The sequence below is a fragment of the Sinohyriopsis cumingii genome, chromosome 1 (genome assembly GCF_028554795.1).
Source record: "Sinohyriopsis cumingii isolate HCF-2022 chromosome 1, ASM2855479v2, whole genome shotgun sequence".
Taxonomy (NCBI): Eukaryota; Metazoa; Mollusca; class Bivalvia; order Unionida; family Unionidae; genus Sinohyriopsis; species Sinohyriopsis cumingii.
In genome coordinates this window covers 161,419,584-161,428,141 of record NC_142961.1, presented here as the reverse complement: position 1 = coordinate 161,428,141, position 8,558 = coordinate 161,419,584, and positions in this window count along the sequence as shown.

The window sequence follows — 8,558 nt, the reverse complement described above, 5'->3', positions numbered from 1 at the left end:
TATTCTATAGTGGTCAACCATGCAGTGCGGGAGAAGTTAGTAGGGTTTTAAACTAAGTGTTATACAGTATGTATTTGTGTCTTTATTTTGTCTGTTTATGTTCTACATTGGGTGTTTTCAAAGACTCATGATGGGCCTATGCACTTCACTGAGCCCTGTGACTTAGCCCCATGATGTCATCGCCATTTACTTCCCCCTTATATTTTCCCTGTATCCCTTCCTATATATGTCTTTAGAATTTTCTTTCAGAGAAAGAAGAAAAAAAATTAAATTACAAAATTCTTTTATTTTTTTCTTTCTTCCTTTCTTCCCTTTTCTCTTTTAAAAAAAAAAAGTTATATGGGTTTCTTTGAAATATTTGAAATAGAATTTGAAATTTTCTTTGAAATATGGCTGTTGTGGGGTGCGAGGAGGGGGTATGGGTATGGCATCAGCTCGCAATTGCGCTACGCGACCCTTCGGTCTGTAATACCTATTCCTCCCTCCCCCTCTCTCCCCCAATTCCAACATCAATTGCGTTATATCAACCTGACGGTAAGTATCTATTCGTCGTAAGACGTACTGAGTTCTTGTTGTGGTTAATATTCTTATTTTTACCACGTATCTTATTTAAAAATCTTTATCACCTGTCCACAGGATATCATCGTAGTTACTATATAGTCTATACATTTTAGAACGATTTTGTTTTCGTAGTCTAAATCTATGAATAAAATGTTATTTTTGTTATACTTATATTTTTTGCAAATTTTCATTATTAACTTTATCCTATTATGTTTAGTTTTATCACATTGGACAATCGTATGTAGTTTGGTGAAGTTCGCTGTTTTACATAAAGGGCATTTCGGCATTATCCTCAGCATACGATGTTTGATTGTTTCTTCGCCTGTTAGCCAGGTGTTGTGCAGGTATTTAAAAATTATACTTTGTGTTTTGACAGATCTTATTTTCCCCAATTTTTCCAATTTTTTTGTCCAATTTACACCCTCAGTTGTCCTGCTCTACTCTACATTTTATATTTTTGGTTACCTCCTCCCTAATCCAAGCGTGACTTTTACTTATTAAATTTTGCATAAATCTGTTTTGTCTCTATATTTTAAAATTAGTTCTCATATGTTTGCGTGGCACTTCGATTTTTTTATATTAATTTGTTATTTTTGTATATCTCTGGTCGGTTTCTCAAGGTGAAGCCGAACCAGTAGATGTACGGTGCTTCTCACGCTGTAGCCGGGTCTGGGTGCATTTTTTTTTTTTAATCTATTGATTATGTTAGTTAATTATAGTAGTAGAGGGCTCGGCAACCCCAAGCCCCCTCTACTTTTGGCCCTATATAATGTCTCTTTTTTTACATGATGCATTTTATGATTCCATATATAATCTATTATTTCGTTGTCCGTTTTGTTTAAAATTGTATTATCCATATCTATGGATTTAATTATGTAGTTAATATTTGAGTATAAATAAGTCTTGGCCACTTGGGCCCGCTCCATGATAGGTAATGGCGCCATGGCCAGATTTTCACATTTTCTCTTATTTTATTGATAATATGTTCATAATTTTCTACAGCTTCTTTTTTTTATTACCAAAGTAAACCCCTAGAGCCTTTACAGTGTCTCTCAGTAAGTGTGTGTGTGTGTGGGGGGGGGGGGGGGGCGATAATCCAGGGTGGTTGCCCCTCCAGTTAACTATTTTTAAGATTTCGTGCTTGTTGTGGTTTATTTTGGAACCCGACGCTTATAGCATTTCCCCTCTCTTATAAAGATGTTGCAATCATATGCATGTTAGAGCATTTTTTAATTCTTTGTTAGGTTTGGTATTTGTATGCCTTGTATAATCAGGGGCGGATTAAGGCTCACTGGTGCCCTAAGCACTGACAAATCTTGGCGCGCCCCTCTTTTCCACGTACACCTGAGAAGATAACCCTAGGGTGTACCATGATCAAGAAACAGAACATCATGATCAATTTGCACTAGTTGTATCAGTTTTTTTACAAATCTTCATTCTTTTTTCTTTCTTTCTTTTCACCTTTTTCTCAACTTTGTGGTGCCCCCTTTGGCCCTGGTGTCCTATGCACGTGCTTAGTCTGCTTAATGGTTAATACGCCCCTGCTTGCACATCTGGGTTGTTTCTTATCGTGTGACGTAGGATTTATATTGCCATTACGTATTCTAGCATTGATAGTGGACATCCTTGTATCACTGATCGTTGTATTTCAAATTCTTTCGTGCATTTCCCGTTTAATTATCCCAGTGTGTAGGATTTTGGTCCATTTTGGAAATTGGGTCCGAAACCAAATTTTTTAAAAACATTCTTTATACAGTTTTGTTCAAATCAGTCGAAAGCTTTCTCCTGGTCGAAGAGTACCATAGCACTCATCATACCAGTTTCATTTATGTAGTTAATTATAGTTTTAATGTTTAAAATATTGTTTTGTATATCCCTCCCCCACAAGTTTGATTTACATTAATTATCTTGTTTATCCTACCCTTTACTGTATTTGTTAAAATCCTACTTAAAATCTTATAGTCCGTGTTTAAAAGTGATATAGGCCTCCAGTTTTTAATCTCGTCTCTATTCCCTTTCCCTTTGTACATAATTGTGATAACTCCCTCCCTCATAGATTTAGTCATTTTATTTTTACTTAAAACTATATTATTATACAAAGCGTTTAAGATCGGCGTCAGTTCACCGTGGAACTTTGGTAGAATTCCACGATGAGTCCATCTTTCCCTGGTGACTTTTGTGAGTGTTGATATACTTTTTGTGATTTCTTCATCTGAGATGACATCATCACATTGGTCTCTATGTACTGCTGATGTCATCTCACAGTCGACATTTTTTAAGTAGCTGTCGATTGTGCTGAAGTATATGTTCTGTGTGGTGTGTGGTGTATAGTTCTTTATAATATTTGGAAATATTATTTAGGATATCTTCTTTTACAGTATGGGTTACATTGTTTATTTTGATATTGTTTAAAATTGTATCACCCCCTTTTCTAAATTCTTCTCGCTTATATACGTTTTTTGCCTCGTTGTAGATCTTTGTAAATTTTCCCGCCCTTATTATTCTCCCCTGATTTTCGTCTACTTCAACGATTTTAATTTTGTCTGTCAATCGTTTTTTTTTTCTTCTTTCTCCATCGTCGTTTGTTGTTTTGCTTAGTTCTAATTTGAGTTCGTGTTTGTCTTTTTTTTCTGGGGTTTTTCCGCCCTCTATTTGAGTACTGAATATTTATTCCTTTTATTTTGTTTTTTAAAACATCCCAATCAATTATTATATTAATATTTTCTTCATTTTTGACGGTTTCAATTTCTTTTTTAAATTATTATTTCGACATATTCTTTGTCATTTAAAATCTTATTATTTAGTTTCCATAGTCCTGACCCACATTTTTCTATTTTTTTCATTTTTAGGTCAATAGTGAGCATGAAATGGTCTGATAGCTTTTGGTTGGTTATTGCAGTATTAATATATATTAATGGATCATAAAAATTTCCGTAAAATTTATCAATCCTGCTAGACTGGTTTAATTTATAGTTACCCAGTTGAAATCTCCCCCTATGATTAGATTTTCCATCGAATATTGTTGTAGGTAGGTGTATAAGTTTTCTTTAAAATTAGTTTCTTATTTCTATTAGCTGGCATGTACACATTTATAATATGCCAATTAAACATTTTAACACGTAGCAACCGTCCCTTAAAAAATTCCCCCCTCCTCAAACCTTTCCCAGCTTTTTAAAAATATTATTGTTGCAACCAACTCTAATATCATTATTTGCAAAATTGTTGCATATCTTTATTGCGTTAAGTTTGTCTTCTACTAAAATTTCGAACTCTGGCTTAATTCTATAGTGTGTTTCTTGTATCATTATTACACCAAAGTTTGTTTCTTTGGCTACTTTGTCTGCTTTCGCTTTGTCTATCCCATTGCTGTTGATAGTAGCGATCCGGAAATTTGTTTCTTCCATTTTTGCTTTACTCCCAGGTGCCGCATCACTTTTATATAGAATTTAATTGTATATATTTCAGTTAAAGTTATTATATTCCATTTGTTTTTGTACACACACACCAGCACGCTCGACAAAGAGCGCTTGAGTAATATACAGTTTGATACATCCTACATGGTAGTGGGCAGGAATACATATATAGGTCGTTATCCTTCTCGACCGAAGTAGTAACATTGTTCCAATGCTAACACTCGACGTCCTCGATTTGTGCTTCATCGTATTTGCAGTCTATACACTTAAAGTTACAATGGAAAAGTGTACATGAACATATTTATACCATAGACAGACCCTTGAAGTACTACTTTTTTCGGTCTAAAACTGTCCCAAAAAAAAAAGAAAAAAACCCCAGCATGTAATAGTTCATTTCGATACAGTTGCACAGAGCATTTGACGTTCATTTTGATGTCAATATATATTGATATCGATTAAGTGCGATTTGTTTTCAAAGCTGCTTTATTGCTGGTAGTGCTTCTGTTTTCAAGTTCGATATATAATATACCCATGGAGCAGTAGTAAATACAGAAATCAGAACAACAACCATCATCATCATCATCGGGAGTATTATTATCGTATATGTTGGTCACATCGATGATCATTAATAAAAAGCGGTTGAAATATGAACAATATTCCATCTCTTCAAATAGCAAATAACTAAGCAAAGTGTGTGTGTGTGTGTGTGTGTGTGTGTAATTTTTAACGTAGCTTTAAAAAAAAATGCAATCATATCGCTACCATGTCTGCATTGTGACAGTTTATAATGATGTCTAGCAATGTGGCATCATGCCACAAACATACAGCATTTTGTCCCACCCAATCACATTATCCTCACACCAATATCTTAATGATGGGCGCCAAAAGAGGCAGCTGCTAGTACCATTTTTATGTCTTTAGTGTGATTCGGCAGGGGTTTGAATCCGCGACCTCTCGCATCCAAGGCGGACGCTCTGTACAGACACTGCACCACCTGAGCGATCGCTTAGCAAAGAATGTACGATACTGTTTCCTGTTGTTCATAACAAATCGACCTGGAGACCCACCTGACGGAAAATGAAAGCGCATTATAACGTTATAATATACGAATCCGGAATTTTTTTTGATTATTATAATTTTCAAGAAAGTTAGTGCCTTTTAGCATTTGACAAAGTGTGCTTGCAGTTGCATACTAAGGGGAGGGGGAGTTTACAACATACTTCGATGCTGACTACTGATTTGAAGCATAAAATTAAAACTAAACAACAGCATAACATGTTTATATATCTTATTAAATACGTCTTCATTTGTCTTTCCGTGCGCCAAAATGCCTTCCTACACGAACATGTTCCATATAGGTAAATAAGTTGTACCAATCGTAAACAACCACCGATTTCGACATATATGATATCAATTTATAGGTTTCTCATCAGTTTAAATCGACCTGTGCAAAAAAAAAAAAAAAAAAAAAATAATTAAAAAAAATGTGTGAAAATGAATAATAAAAAAGTTGCTATTTGCGACTCATTGTCGCTTGCGATTTTACCGATCTTCGTATCCTTGATGCTTCCATCCTTCCCGTTTAGGGATGGTAGCACCTACTTGGATGCTAATACTATAGATTTGAAGCATATAATTAAAGCTGTACAACAGTAAATAATATGTTTATGTATCTTCTTATTAAGTACGTCTTCATAATGTATGTTCGTGCGCCCAATGCCTTCCTCTACGAACGGTTTCGATATACACGAATAAGTCATACCAATAGTAAATAAACACCGATTTTGACAAATTTCATATTAATATATAGGTTTCTCATCTGTCTAACTCGATCTGTGCCAACAGACATGTGTGAACATGCAGAATACAAAAAAGTGTACTTTTTACTGAATATTGGGTTCGACTTTACTGATCTTCATATCCTTGCTACGTTCATATACCGTTCCCGTTCTGCGATGGTAGCACATACGTCCATGCTAATACTATAGATCTGAAGCATAGAATTAAAGCTGTACATAATTATAAAATATGTGTATGTATCTTATTAAGCACGTCTTTATCTGTCTTTCCGTGTGCCTACATCTGACCTATACGAAAGTTTTCCATATGGGCGAATAAGTCATACCAATCGCAAAGAACGATTTTGACACGTTTGATATCAGTTGATAAATTTTTATCAGTCTAAATAGATCTGTGCCAATATAAATGGGTGAAAATGCAAAATAGAAAAGTTGGTATTTTTCACTCAGTATCGCTTGCAACGTTACCGGTCATCGTATCCTTGCTACGTCCATCTGCCATTCCCGTTTTGCGATCGTATCACATTTTTTCGATGCTAATTCTATAAACCTGACACATATAATAAAAGCTGTTCAACGGTAAATAATGTGTATGCGTCTTATGAAGTACGTCTTCATTTGTACGTCCTTGCGTTTAGTGCCTTCCTAACCGAATATTTTCCATATAGGCGAATAAGTCATACCAATCGCAAACAACCAACGATGTTGACAAGTTTGATATCAATTGATACGTTTCTCATGATTCTAAGTCGATCTCTGCCAATAGACATGTGTGAAAATGCAAAATAAAAAAGATTGTTCTTTTTACTGAATATCGGGTGCGACATTACCGATCTTCATATCCTTGGTACGTGAAACTACCATTGCCGTTTTGCGATTGTACCACATATTTCGATACTAATACTATAAATTTGAAAAATATAATTAAAGCTGTACAACAGTAAATAATATGTGTGTGTATCTTATTAAGTACGTCTTCATTTGTCTGTCTTTTCTCCTAATGTCTTCTATACGATCGTTTAACAAACAGGTGAATAAGTCATTACAATAGTAATAAACACCGATTTAGCAAAATTTGATATCAATTGTTAGGTTTCTCGTCAGTCTAAATCGATATGTGCGAACAGAAATGTGTGAAAATGAAAATAAAATAGTTTGTATTTTTGACTCGATATCGGTTGCGACTTATACGTGCCTCTACCATTGCAGTTTGCCACGGTACCACATATTTCAATTTTAATGTTATAGATCTCAAACATATAAGGAATGCTATACAACAATATATAATATGTGTATGCATCTTATAAAGTACATCTTTGTGTGTCTGTATGTCCGCTCAATGTCTTCCTCAATGAGCGTTTTCCATATAGGCAAATAAGTTATAACATTAGTAATTTTTTAAAAACGCGATTTAGACGAATTTGATATCAATTGATAGGTTTCTCATCAGTCTAAATTGATCTGTGAAATATATAAATGTGTGAAAATGCAAGTAAAAAAGTTGATATTTTTTACTTGGTGTCGCTTGCGATATTACGGATCATCAACGGATCATCATATTCTATATTCTACCTACGTGCCTCTACCCTTGCCGCTTTGAGATGGTACCATATAATTCGATGATAATCATTTGAATGTTAGTGCTCCTAGATCTTTACAACACGAACGTTTATCTTAGAGTCGAATAAGTCATACCAATCGTAAGCACACACAGATTTTGACAAATCTGGTATTATTTGGTAGGTTTCTCATCAGTCTAAATTGATCTATGCCTACAGAAATGTGTGAAAATGCAACCTAGAAAAGTTTATATATTTTACCCAGTATCCTTTGCGACTTTACCATTACCAATCTTCATATCCTTGTTACGTGCCTCTAGTATTGCTGTTTTGCGATGGTATCACATACCTTGATGCTGATACTAGTGATATGAAGCATATACTTAAGCAATAAAACAGTAAAAATTATGTGTATGTATCTTATTAAGTACATCTTCATTTCTCTGTCCGTGCGCCTATATCCGTGCAACATGATCGTTTTCTATAAGGCTAAATATGTCATGTTAATCGTAAAAAAAGCTACAAAGATTTGGACCTATTTGATATCCAGTCATTGGTTTCTCATTAGTCTAAAACGACCCGTGTCAATATAAATGTGTGAAAATGCTACCTTGAAAGTTGCCTTTTTTGTCTCGGTATTGCTTGCGACTTACCGATCTTCATATCTTTGCTACCCGCTTCTACCCTTGCCGTTTTTTGATGGTTTGTATATAACCAAATAAGTCATGCCAATTGTAAAGAACCACCGATGTTAACACATTTGATATTAGTTTATAGGTTTCTCATCCTCCAAATCTTTCTGTTTTTAAGAAACGTTTTTCTAATTCAACTAACGGGTCATCACGCTAAAATTACGCTACTGACAAATGTCACCTTAATATCCTACATACTAAACTTAGACAAGCAGGTAGTCTCCTGAAATCCGACCTTTACATGGTGAATTTAGTTAACTCTTTCACGTGTGCATGTGCTTATGATAATGAAGAAGTTGAACACTTTGTCTATTGCCCCTTACCTAATGCCAAAGATCCCAGCTCTTTCGCTCTACCTTTCAATACACTTCTTGGTTAAGTCTAGATTTATCATTGAAAAGTGACGTGACTACTCACCTACAATAAGATGTCTTTCTGCTTGTGTGATGACCCGTTAGTTAAATTAGAGAAACGTTTCTTAAAAATAGAAAGATTTGGAGGATTTCGGATATCATCAGGCAGAGAGTTCTAAAG